Source organism: Aythya marila, assembly GCF_965140915.1.
Source record: "Aythya marila genome assembly, chromosome: 1".
NCBI classification, from domain to species: domain Eukaryota; kingdom Metazoa; phylum Chordata; class Aves; order Anseriformes; family Anatidae; genus Aythya; species Aythya marila.
The window spans coordinates 24,308,037-24,321,687 of NC_139042.1; positions in this window are offsets into that span (position 1 = coordinate 24,308,037).

The window sequence follows — 13,651 nt, forward strand, 5'->3', positions numbered from 1 at the left end:
GGCAAGGTTTGGGCTTTTATGATGGAGAGGTGATATCTGTAAGACAAAATGGGGTATCTTTTTCAATAGGCTTGCCTCATGAGGAGAACTTTAGTCTATGCTTATCAGAGGTTAAATTGCAAAGCCTGGGGAGAAGGTAAAGAAAGGAAGAGCATGAAGAGGGGCCTGGGGGACAATATATTCTTCCCCTGAGAAAACAGCTATAGATCCAGAATGCTGGGAAAATTTCCAACACAGCATTGGAAACAAAAAGGAGAATTAGAAGTCCATGGAGTCACAGAGCTGTGGTGTACTGGGTCTGGCTAGGATGGAATTAACTTTCTGTCCTGGTTTCAGTTAGGACAGAGTTAATTTTCTTCCTAGTTGCTGGTAGAATGCTGTTTTGGCTTAGGATGAGAAGAGTGCTGATAACATGTTGATGTTTTAATTGTTGCAAAGCAGTGCTTACACCAAGCCAAGGACATCTCATCTTCTCGCTCTTTCCTGCCAACGGGCAGGCTGGGGGTGCAGTAAGAACTGGGAGGGGACAGACCCAGAACAGCTGACCCAAACTAGTCAAAGGGTATTTCATACCATCTGATGTCATGCTAAACAATATATAGGGGTAACTAGCTGGGGGAAGGAGGGCTGGACTGCTCGGTGTTAGGCTGGGCATCAGTCAGCGGGTGGTGAGCAATTGCATTGTGCATCACTTGTTTGTACACATTATTATTAGTAGCACTACTATCATCATTATTGTTATTATTATTATTGTTATTATTATTTTCCTGTCTTAATAAACTGTCTTTATCTTGACTCACAGGCTTCACTTTCCTGTTACTCGCCCTCATCCCAGAGAGAGAGGGTGGAGTGTGAGCAAATGGCTGTATGGTATTTAGCTGCTGGCCGGGTTAAACCACAACACTTTCCCTGCAGCAGCCCATAAAGTGCTCTGCTCTGCACGCGTAGCTAAAACAGTACTGGTATCACAGCAGTGTTGCGTCTATTGCTGCACAATACTGGCACAGCTTCAAGACTCCCTCTAGTCCCGCAAGAGCCAGCAGGCTGGGGGTGGGCAAGAGATGAGGAAGGCACATCACCAGGGCAGCTGACCTAAACCAAACAAAGAGATATTCCATACCATATGGTGTCATACTCAGCAATAAAATAGGAGGGAGGGGTGGGCTCTCATTGTGAAAACATCTGTCCTCCCGAACAACAGCTAAGTGCGTTGAGGCCCTGCTTCAAGAACGTGGTCAAGCATTGCTCCTTGGTGGGAAGTAGAGAGTAATTTATTTCCTCTGCACTTCCACATGGTCTTTGCCTGTTTTTGTTTTTGTTATTCCCCATTATCCCTTTCCCTTTTCCCTTTAGTTAAATTATTTAATTAATAATAATTTTCCCTTAACAATTATTTTTCCTTTAACTAAATTATATTTATCTTAACCTGTGAGTTGTTTCTTCTCTTTTCTTCTTCCCCTCCTCTTCTGAGGAGGGGGAGTGAGAGAGCGGTTGTGGTGGAGTTCAGCTGCCTAGCAAGGTGAAACCACCCACATGTGGTCACAGTTCTATGACCTCACTGAGGTCACAGAGGCATAGTGAGATAGCTCACATGGCTGGAGTACTTCAGTGGATGTACACAAACTGTTTGAGAACCACAGGCTGGGAGACAAGGATGAGGGCCTCTCCACTACACAAAGAAGAAGCTTGAATGCACAGAGCTCTAATATGGAAAGGTAGCAGGTAAGTCAAATCTCATGGAACAGGATCATAGTGGAAGTCCACAAGAGGAAGCTGTGATGACCATTTACTACAGACTACCTCAGTAGGAATAGGAGGACAAAGCTTTCTTTAAACACAAAGAAGCCTCATGATTGCAGGTCAAGTTCTCATGGTTGGGGAGTCTTTAACCAATCCAATATCTGCTGGAAGGGTAACATGGTGGGGTGAAAGCAATCCAGAAGTCTTCTGGAGTCTTCTGAGGACACTGCCTGGAGTGTGCAGGGATGGAATTGGGAAAATGCTACCTGTGAGCTGGTTATAAATTATATAAGCTGGACATATACCCACAGTCAATACTGCAGAGGAAGTTGGCCAATATCATTGTAGGACTACTTGCTAGCATCTTTGAAAGGTCACAGTGAACAAGGGAAATTCCTGATGGTTGGAAAAACCCAGATGTCACAATCATCTTCAAGAAGGTTGAGAAAGAGAATTGTAGGAACTACAAGTCAGTCAGCCTCACACCAGCCCCAGGAAAATTGTGCAGCAAGTCCTCCTGGAAGTCATTTTCTGGCATGTGAAGGAGAACATGAGTTGAAACAGTCAACATGGATTTATCAAAACAAAATATACTTGATGAACCTATTTGTCCTCTTTAATAATTTGGCTGGTTCTGTGGGTAATGGGAGAACAGTGAATGCTGTTTACCTTGGCTTTAGCAAAGCTTTTGACATGATCTTTCATAGTATTTTTGTAGATAGGAGACAGAGGAACTGCATGGGTGGACTACAAAGTGCATGGATAGCCAGGTTTATAGCACAGTGGTCAGCAACACAAAGTCCAATTGAGAGCACGTTATTACTGGCAATCATCAAGGGTGGATACCAAGTTGTCCACATGGATTTTAGTAAAGCATTTGGCAATATTTCACACAGTATTCTCCTGGAGAAACTGGCTTCTCGTGGGTTGGACAGGTGTACAGTTCACCTGGTGATGAACTGGCTGGATGGCCTGGATCAAAGAATCATAGTGAATGAAGTTCAATCCAGGTGGCTTGTCTCTAGTGGCATTTCCCAGAGATGAACATTCATGCTAGTTTTAACATTTTTATCAGTGGTCTGGCTGAGGGAATTAAGTTCACCCTCAGTAAGTTCAAAGATAACACCAAGTCAGTGGGGCTGTTGATCTTCTTAAGGGTAGGAAGGCTCTGCAGAGAGATCTGGAGAGGCTGGATCAATGGACTAATTGTATGACATTCAACTTGGGTAAGTGATGGGTCCTGCATTTGTGTCATAACAACCCCATGTAGTGGTATAGGCTTGGGGAAGAGTGGCTGGGAAGTTGTCCAGCAGAAAAGGACATGGCAATGCTGGTCAACAGCCAGCTGAATGTAAGCCAGCAGTGTGCCTGGGTAACCAAGAAGGCCAACAGTATCTTGGCCTGCATCCGAAGTAGTGTGGCCAGCAGGACTAGGGAAGTAATTGTTCCCCTGTATGTGGTGGCACTGGTGAGACCACACCTTTAATACTGTGTTCAGTTTTGGGCCCCTCACTACAGGAAAGATACTTGTGCACAGTAAAGAAAGAAAGCTGATGAAGAGACTAGAAAGCAATGCTTTTATTAGGAGCAACTTAGCAAACTGTGGTTGTTTAGTCTGGAGAAAAGGTGGTTGTGGGGAGACTTGATTTTTCTCTACAGCTACCTCACAGGTGGGCGTCAGTCTCTTTTCTCAGGTGACAAGTAATAGGATGCAGGGAAATGGCCTCAAGTTGCACCAGGTGAGGTTTAGATTGCACATTAGGAAGAATTTCCTCACAAAGGGAATGGTCAAGCATTGGAAAGGGCTGCTCAGGGAAACTGTGGAACCATTCTTGGAGGTATTTAAGAGGTGTGTGAACATGGCACTAAGGGATGTGGTTTAGTGGAGAACCCAATATGTCAAGTTGATGGTCGTACTTGATGACCTCAAAGGTCTTTTCCAACCTAAAAGATTTTATGATTCTCTGATACCAGGGCTGATTATAAGGCAGCAGTGAAATCCTACTGCTCCATGAGGGGTGGAGCACTAGAACTCAGGAGCTGAGTATGACAACACAGTCAGAGTGACAGGGACCTTGCAACTAAGGGCCTAGTACCACCATACCAGAATGAGTTAAGCAAGGCAGGTGGTAACCAGCTCAGACACAGTCCAATGATCGCAGGGCAAGCCCATCAGGAAATAAGTCCACAGGTTGGGGTCCAAGTCTGGATCATCAGGGCTTGTGAGGAGGCACAGGAATGTCTGCAACACAATGGGAGCTGTAGCTCAGCTGGGGACCAAAGAGGTTTGCTGCAGCCTAAAGCAGCTCCCAAGACAAAGAAATCAGACTTCACTGAGACTTTCCTGCAGAGCTGTCTGGGAGCACCTGGTCCAAGACCACCAAAGAAAGCACATCAGACCTCAGCTACCCTGTGTCTAAGTGGGCTTTAAGCCCAGAGAGGCAAACATCTGGGAGGGAAGATACTCTCAGGACTCTCATGCTGATATTGTTTAATGATGTCTTTATTAAAAGGCAGAATGACAGCATGGAGTGCATGCCCAGAACTGTGACTAACACCACTGTGAGGAATGGCAGATAAGGTGGAGAGCCAAGCTGCCATCTCAAGGGACCTCAGCAGGGAGGGAAACAGGCTGATAAGGTTTGTCAGTGAGCAGCAGGGGTTGGCTAACCTGCAAGGGAAAATGAACAGGGAGCCACAAGTGGCTGCAAGGCAGTCAGGTGCAGACCTCACTAACAAGGATCAGAACGTTGAGTCTTTAAGCCTGGGTCTGGATCAGGTCCAGACACAGTGAACAGGTCAGGCCTCAGACCAGTGATCACCCCAAAAGTCTGCAATGACAAGGTGGGTCCAATGCCAGGCCAGTGAGCTAAACCAGAGGGACTGGGCCAAGGTCATGATCAAGAAGGTACAAGATCGGGTACAGATATAGATGGTACACAACTGCGATACAGCACAGGCTGGAGCCAGCAGTACAGCCTCAGTTAAAAAACAGTTCCCAAGGGAACGGAGGGGCATGCCCTCACTTGTCTTGCTTCACAACTGCTGTTACCACTGAAGGAGCTGCCCTTGGACTCAGACAGCTGAACTCCTTAACTCAGACAACCAAATTACTAGAAGGGAGTTAGTCCTCAGGAACCTGAGAGTGCCTCATGAAATTCAACAAAAGCAAATGCAAAATCCTGCATCTAGGATAGAATATTACTATGGCACAGTCTGACTATCTAAAAAGCAGATCTGTAGAAAAGGACCAAGAGTTACCTAAAGGACAAGAAGATAAGCATGAATAAGCAGTGCACTTTTTCAGCAATGCAAGGTTAAGAGCAGCTGAGGGAACTGAGGTTATTTAGTCTGGAGAAGAGGAGGCTCGGGGGAAACCTTATTGTTCTCTACAGCTACCTGAAAGGAAGGGGTGGGGAGCTGGGGGTCGGCCTCTGCTCACAGGTAACCAGTGACAGGACCAGAGGGAATGGCCTCAAGTTGTGCCAGGGGAGGTTCAGGTTGGCAATGAGGAGACATTTCTGCTCAGAAAGAGCAGTCAGGCACTGGGACGGGTTGCCCAGGGAGGTGGTGGAGTCACCATCCCTGGGGGTGTTCAAAGAGAGGTTGGACGTGGTGCTTGGGGACAGGGTTTAGAGGGTGACATTGGTGGTAGGGGGATGGTTGGACCAGATGGTCTTGGAGGTCTTGTCCAACCCTAATGATTCTGTGATTCTATTATAACAAGTGAGTCAGTCAAAATTATTGTTCTACCCTAGCTGGCACTAGTGAGAAGGCCTTTGGAGAACTGTGTCAAGTTTGGGGCTCCCCAGTATAAGAACGACATTGACAAACTAGTAGAGTGAGTCCAGCAGAGGTCATCAATATGGTTAGAGAACCAGAAGACAAGACGTACAAGGACAGGCTGAGAGAGTTGGGTTTGCTCATTTTGAAGAAAAGGAGGCTAAAAAACAGCTATTCACTGTCTTCAGATACCCAGTTGGTGGAAGTAGAGAAGACAGAGCCTGACTTCTCAGAAAAGTACAGAAGAAAGATGAGAGACAATGAACAAAATTTGTAGCAGGAGAATTTCCTATTAGTTAAAAGGGGAAAAAAAATGTCACCATGAGTGCAATCAAATATTGGAAGATGCCCAGGGAGGCTGTAAAATCTTCAACCCTGGAGGTATTCAAAACTTGACTGGACAAGGTTCCTCAGCAACCTCAGTTCAATGTTAGATGTAACTTCAAAGTTGACCCTATTTACGACCTCACAGTGTTGGAGGTTGGAGGGTCAGAGAAGGAAGAATTAAATCAGCTCACCTCCCAAGGACCCTCCCAGCCAAAATTACTCTATATTATGCACCTCAGTGTCAGCTCAGCTTTTAGGAATGTCTTAGAACATATTTTGAAAGCAAGACTTTGAAACATGGTCTGTATATAAATAATAAGATTACAATGTATTGTTACAATGAAGAATAGGTATCAGTGTCTCACTGTCCACATGAAAAACTGTCTTGTATGTTTCCACAGGGATGACAAAGGCTAGATACTATACAAAAATGTCATTAATGATCTGGATTATGGAATAGAGTGTGTGCTTATTAAATCTACAAACAACACAAGGCTAGAAGCAACTGTGTGTACGCTGGAGGACAAGATTAGAATTCGGGATGATCCTGACAAACTGTAGGAATGGTCTGAGGAAAAAAAAAAAAAAAAAAAAAAGATATTTCTGTCACACAGACAGAATTGTGAGGCATTACTTTTAGAAGGCATACCAAATTGCACAAATACAGGATGTGGCTCATCCAGCTTGTTTGTACTTCTACAGAACAGGATCCAGGGGCAAGAGAGGATCACAAGCTAAATAAGAGTCAACAATGTCAGGTTGCAGCAATAAAAGCAAACAACCCTGGCATTTTTTTCTTTAAAAGGTGTAGTCTGCAAGACATGTGAAATAATCTTCCCGCTCTACACAGTACTGTAAGAACTCAATTGAAGTAGCAAATCCAGTTTTAAACTCTACTTCAGGAAAATACAGAACAATTAATTCAAGATCATGACCTTAAACATAAACCCTATTGGAATTCTGATGAAAGGGTAAGTCTGACTTACTTTCCTGGGGCACCTGTAAACATCCAGAAGTACATCTTTTTCTCTGCTGTGTGCCACACCCCTTCTACTACAGTCATAGATTGAAATGATTAAGCCAAAATCAATAAAATATCATGAAGGGTAATCTTAAAGCCAGGAAAATTAAATAATATTTGGAACTTGAAGTGTATCGTGGCTCCTTTATAGATGGATTTTTTTTTATTTTTTATTTTTTTACAGTAACATCAGAGGAGAAAAGAACTATCCTGAATAACACATTCTTTTCATTGTAGTGCATGGAAACAGGCAACTAAATAAATCCCTTTGGGCAAATCCTGCACTTACTTTCATTCATGAAACTTTTCTGAAATCAAATGTTTTGCGTGACTGTAATGAGGACTATGTTTATTGGGTATTTTTCTAACTATTTATAATGTAACTGATATAAAAGTTAAATGTATATTTCATGAAGGTAACATCTAATAACACTTACAGTTACTGTAGGTTCCTGCTGATATCAATATTTCGGTAAATTGTTGATTGTTCCCAGATGATGAAATTAGGCCTTCAGACATATATACATCTCTGACTTAAACTAGACTACCAATTTTAAATCTTTCATCAATCTCTATTCCTTGGTGTATTATAAATAAAACTGATAAAATTATAATTTGATATTATCTGTTTGGCAAAAGGCTTGTAATCAGATATGAGAGTTTGTCATCCTTTTTGTCACCTGTTATTGGTCGTAATGTAGTATCTAGACAAAGATGTGTGACCAGCATACTTTCTCTGTAAGCATTTATTAGGTTCCAAGTGCTTGAAGGATGAACATGAAGAAGCATATGAAACAAATATAATTTGCCAATGGATCAAGTCCTTTTCTTCAACTAATAAACACATATAATAGCAATGATTAGTTTGCCATATTGTTGCAGGGAATGTTTCCACAGAAAGTTAATTTCCACAGTAAGTTATTATCTAGAATCATAGAATTACAGAATATACTGAGTTGGAAGGGACCCATAGTTGGATCATCAAGTCCAACTGTTTAGAAACACATTAAGACAAAAATATCCAAAGTAGCAGTAATTTAGGTCATACATATGGAGCTTAAAACAATGCTAGTTTGTATTTCCTTTACTGTGAGGGTGACAGATCATTATAACATGGTGCTCAGAGAAGCTGTGGAGTCTCCTTCTCTGGAGATATTCAAAATCCACCTGAATGTGATTTTGTGCAACGTGCTCTAGGTGACCCTGCTTGGTGGGGGGGCTAGGCTAGATGATCTCCAAAGTCCCTTGCAACTCCAACCATTCTGTGATTTTATATCCTTTCAGGATGCCTGAATTCCCTAAGAGCTACATGCTTTTAGCCTCTAATTACTGTTTGAAATTTAGAAGAAAAACTATTATTCACTAAATACAGCACATGGAAAAAAGTTGTAAAAATCGTCCTGGACTAACAGTGATAGTGTGGACTGATTTCTTTGTCCACATTGTGATGGAACTTCAAAAATATGAGCATTCGAGGATAATTCTTAAAGTTAGCTGGCAGTCTGGCACATGGAAGGCAGAGTGCTTAAAGATTAGGAGAAAGGGAGAAGAAAGAGAAACATGATGTTTCTTAAAGTCTTTACTGTTGTATAGAATATAGATCTTCACGGAATCTCATGTTACCAAATTCCCATTGTGCAAGAGGTAACATTATACAGATCATGGAGATGAGATATCAATATAAACAAAATGAAAAATAAGTTATGGAAAGGACCAACAGAGAGGTTACCTCAATATTAAAAACTACTGTATTCATTTCAGTATTGAAAAGGTTTTCATGATTAAGTATGTACAAATAAATAAATAAAAAAAAAAGGCTGAATTTTTTAAGTAGCTCTGACCTGTGGTTTTACAGTAAGACTTGTGGATGAATCACAGAATAAACCCTTTCAAAGCCAAGAACATAAAAACTATGCATTACCATAACAAACTGTACTGTCCATTATCTGAAATATTGTGAAACCTCTTATTTACATCTATGCATATTTTATTATATCATAATGAAGGCAATTAAGCAAAAAATGACAAGTTGAATACATATATTCATTTAAGAGAAAGACATATTTTAGTGGTTTTGGTTACTGTTTAAGTGCTTCTAAGACTATTACGTCTTTACTCTAAAAGCTTATGCTGAATGAAATCTTACCAGTAATATTTACAACCATGAGACCAAAGATAATATCCACTTTATTTTTATAGCACAGAGTATAAAAAGCAGAGAGAAAATTAATTTTGAATAATACGATTTTCATATAGTTATTGACTATTTTTTAAATTACAAAGGAAATACTTGGATACCGTATTGCAATAAAATTCAAAGTAACTTAGAGAAGTCATACTGGTTTCAAATACGTCCTTGTGATTGAGATGTTTATAATCTCGCTTGGAAGGCCTGTTACAATGTTTCTGAAATGGCCCAGGGTATAACAAGACTTGCCTCTGGAAACGTAGAAGACACTTTTTTCATGTTTTTCTCTTTCAAGACTGAAGAAAAGCAATTATAGAAAAGCAGAAAGAAATCATTTACAGCTAGAGTAGCAAGGAAAGTCTAACTTCAGGTTTTTTACTTCTTCTTTAATGCACCCTGTTGTGTGGAAGTTTAAAAACTGAATGGAATGGTGAAGTGAACTATTTGGTGCAATACATATGCACAGCAGGGTAAGTTCAGATGCTGAGATGGCCTTTCAGTTTGTATTTTCTAGTTTTTTTTTTTTCTTTTTTTTTTTTTTTTAACTTAAAAGTTATAAGAAATCCTAGTTTTCAGGAGCAAGGGGCTAATAGCACTTCCTGAGCCTGGCACAGGAACAAATTACATTATCCTTCCTCATGAGAATAGTCTAATTAAACACAACAGGAGTCCTCATATGGACATGGTAAAGCAAGCGGTATTTTGATGCCAGTGTGGCAGACAGATAAATGAAAATTCTCTAACTCCTTCAAACTTGGCTTAGTCCTCATCTACCTTGTCTAAATATTTGAGAGGGAAAATATATGTATATATATATAAGTAAAAATCAAACATATGGCTGTACAAAACATTTAAGTAGTACAATTGTTTGTACCCTAGCCTGTCTTCTAAAGCATGTCTCTTCATGCTTTCTCAGTTGAACGGCTACATAAGATTGTTACTCCCCAAATAAAGGAGTATCTTCTGTAGTCTTGCTACAATTTATTTTACAGCTCAAATAAAAATTGAGCTAAAACTTTAAACACTTGTTAGCTTTATTTTCGCCTGCATCTGTTTGTTTGTTGCAAGCATAGAAACATAAAAATATATGTCTTTTTCTTTGTTTTCTGAAATTGTACTCTAGGCCACCTCTGGCATTCATGGTGTATATGCTGAGAAAATTTAAAGAATATCATGAAATAAACCTCCCATCATCTACTACAGGTGATGCAACACTATGCTCTGAGACCAAAAACATTGCTTTCTCCCATTTCAAAGGGGAGAAAGTGTTGGGAAAGGTACAGAAAGGGATGAGATCATATGCTTGCACTGGTATTTTCTTTGTGAACAATAAAGGAATGTGCAGAATCTTTCCACACATACTGCCTCCTGCCGCACCTATCTGGACCTGTTTCAGTGACTGAACTCACAAGCTGAACTGAAAATATTATAATTAGGTAAATATTGGGATTTGCTAAAGCAGAATACCATGCTGGGCTGGGACCCAGCTAGCCACCTCATAAGTGGGATTGTCACTGACAAATTCATGCTGTCTTTGTATGGAATATGTGAATATCAAGGAGAGGAGACAAATGACGTATTTAAAGAAAAGAAACTGATAATTTTCTGAAGCATTTCTAGTGTATGTAATCTAACTTTAATTTTCAGTCTGATGAGGTGTTAAAATGGAAGCAAATAAACACCAAAGCTACTACAGAGCTGAGATTAGTGTTACAGATTTGTTGTACTTTCAGTATGCCAGCGCTACAATAATGTCCACATGAGTTGATGAATGGCTCACCTCAATGAAAGTTTGCTTATCAAAACCAAACACTGTTGATTAGAGAAGACAGCTACTTCTAAACTGTGTTCCAGCTTAGAAAAATAAGAGAATATGACTCTGGAAAAAATTATTTGTAAAACCAAATATGAGTTTAAGAACTAAAAGAAGACTCTAATACTAAGCATAATGTTGGAGATTCACCTTCCTTTAATAACATCTTTTTTTTTCCTTATACTACACATGGCATATTATGTGATTTCAGCAGAGGAAATGACAGTCAGCCAGTTCTATTTTAGTCCAAGTCCTAAACTGGAAATTACATAATGAAGGATTTTGCAAATAGAACTTCCAAACAAACTCATGATTAAAATTGTATCAGAAATTCAACGTGGAGGAATGCATGAATAGTTGTATATGGAAAAGTTGTAGACAAGAAGTACCCCATCCTTTGGGTATATGTATAAATTATGGAGTCTTCCACGAATAGTGTGAAGTAGAGAATGAATAAAATAGTTACAGAGCCATATTTTTTTATCCCAGTTTTCTAGAGAAAGGAAGCTTATGTGGTTGTGCTATTTGTCCACCTATTCCATCACAAAGACAAACAACAAGCCAATGAAAAATATGAGGCAAATTCAACAATGGATCTCAAAGTTGTGAAGTTATTCTGGGATTTGTAAAAATTGGACAGTGATACACATTAATATACCTACCACTAGAAAAGCAATTATAACTTAGCTCCTCACCCATTTATCAGACAGCAGCATGATCAATCAGAACAAGAAAACCGCTCAACCCATCAGCCAACAGGAAGCTTGCAACTATACTATTTGTAGCAACATGCCTTGCCAAATAGGCAAGGGGAATAGTGAAGGGAAGAGCTGTTGAGTGTTAGCTGTTAAGAGTATTACAATTTTTACTGAATGTCAGAGTTCTAGGTTAAAGTTTTAGTTTTGCAAAAAAGGCATATATTCTTAAATTTTCAAAAATATATATGTGTAAAATTAAATAATTTAAGTTTACACTAACTTGAAGACCTCCAAACTCCAAGAGGATACTTGCTTGCCAGATGGGAACTATACATAAATGAAATATTCCCTTCTCAGATCAAGATGAAGATTATGAGGCAGCCTAACATCTGCATAATGTGTTAGTTTGCAGACAGGAACAGTAATTTAACATTCCTACAAAGTTTTACCTTTTGAATTGTCACAGTTTTTGTTGCTGTTGTTGTTTGTTTGTTTTGTTTGTTTGTTTTAAATGGGAAATGGGGCAAAGTAAAACAACCAATGGAATCTTTCCCTGAAAATTCCAAGTTATGGATTTTTGCCTATGGATTTTTTTCTTGATAATAATTTTAAAATCTTTTGGAATAGGATTTACTTCAGCCAATGATAGAGATAGCAAGTACAATTCAAAACATACTCCCCCATCAGCTCATCATTATACACTAGCTGGATTTTTTTGCCCCCATAATTCCACAAATGATATACAAGAGCTCACATACGACAGTCAAAATTCTGTCTGGTTACCTCATGGGAACACACCTCCTTGGGGGTTTAAACTAAGATGGCTGTCTTGGTATTTAAGCAGGTTTTTTTTTTTAAGTATTTAAACTGCGTTTGCATTCAGTTTCGCTAGTTGTGTTATGGCTCTGGTGGGAATGGAACCTCTGGCCCTCCAGGAGCATGTGAAATCAGACTGTACCTTCACTCAGAGTCATACAAGGTTGCTATAGGAGTACTTCCCTGGAAGAATTCAAGGCCAGGCTGGTTGGGGCTTTGGGCAACCTGGTCTAGTGGGAGGTGTCCCTGCCCATGGCAGGGGGTTGGAACTGGGTGGTCTTTAAGGTCCCTTCCAACCCAAACCATTCTATGGTTCTATGATTCTACAATTCTAGGATGGTGGCAAGTTGCAATGGAATTTCCTTTTAAGAAAACTTTGTTCTTTCTTATCTCTCATAACAAATCTTTCAGGTTTTCTTGTCATCTTTTGTAGCTTTCTGAAATCATATTGGTTCTGAGATTCCCAGGTAACCACTGTTTTAGCCACATGTATGCATCTGGTCTATGCATACTGTCAAGCACCTACAGGGCTTGCAAAACTGTAAATGTGATGTACTGTATTTACAAGTATGTAGAGCTAATGCCTCTGATGGTACAGAGCTGAGGTCTTTTCTTGGTAGGGGCTAGAGCAGCTGTTGTAATCCCGGAGGATGTACTGATCAGGTCCTGCTGATTCACTGTGTTTGTGCAGTTTGTTGTCTACAGGAGGACTGACACTCCTGCCAAATTCCCAAATTTGGGGTTAAAGGAGACAGGACGAATGGTATTGAGGCCTGGGGGCAAGATTTGTTGTAAAATTCAACTTTGTGGTTACAGTCACTATGAAGCCAAGATAGAGTGCATTTGTGAATGGGGATGGATTATCTCCAGCACACATAGCAAATACATAGTTTTATTCAAACCACTATTTGAATAATTTAAGCCTCTTCAAAACATATCAAAGGTGCTTCTGTTTCTCTGATATAATACCAGAGAGGATTGGAAAAAAAAAAAATGCTCGTTGGCATCAGTGAAACAAATGGGCTCAGTAAAAATGCTCTTGACTGGGCATCTCCAAAAATAACACCGGCACTGAGAACCTGAAGTAGGAGATGTGAGTAAGAACTCCGTGATGATATCCATCGCCGTGAACAAGCAGCAAGGGTGCTCTCCGGCTGGAAGACCCCAGGCTTTCCCCCTTTTGTCCCCACACCGCACGAGGTCACACCTCAGGAGCCCGAACGTACCCCCCCATTGGAAATCGATAAAAAAGATGCACCAAACGC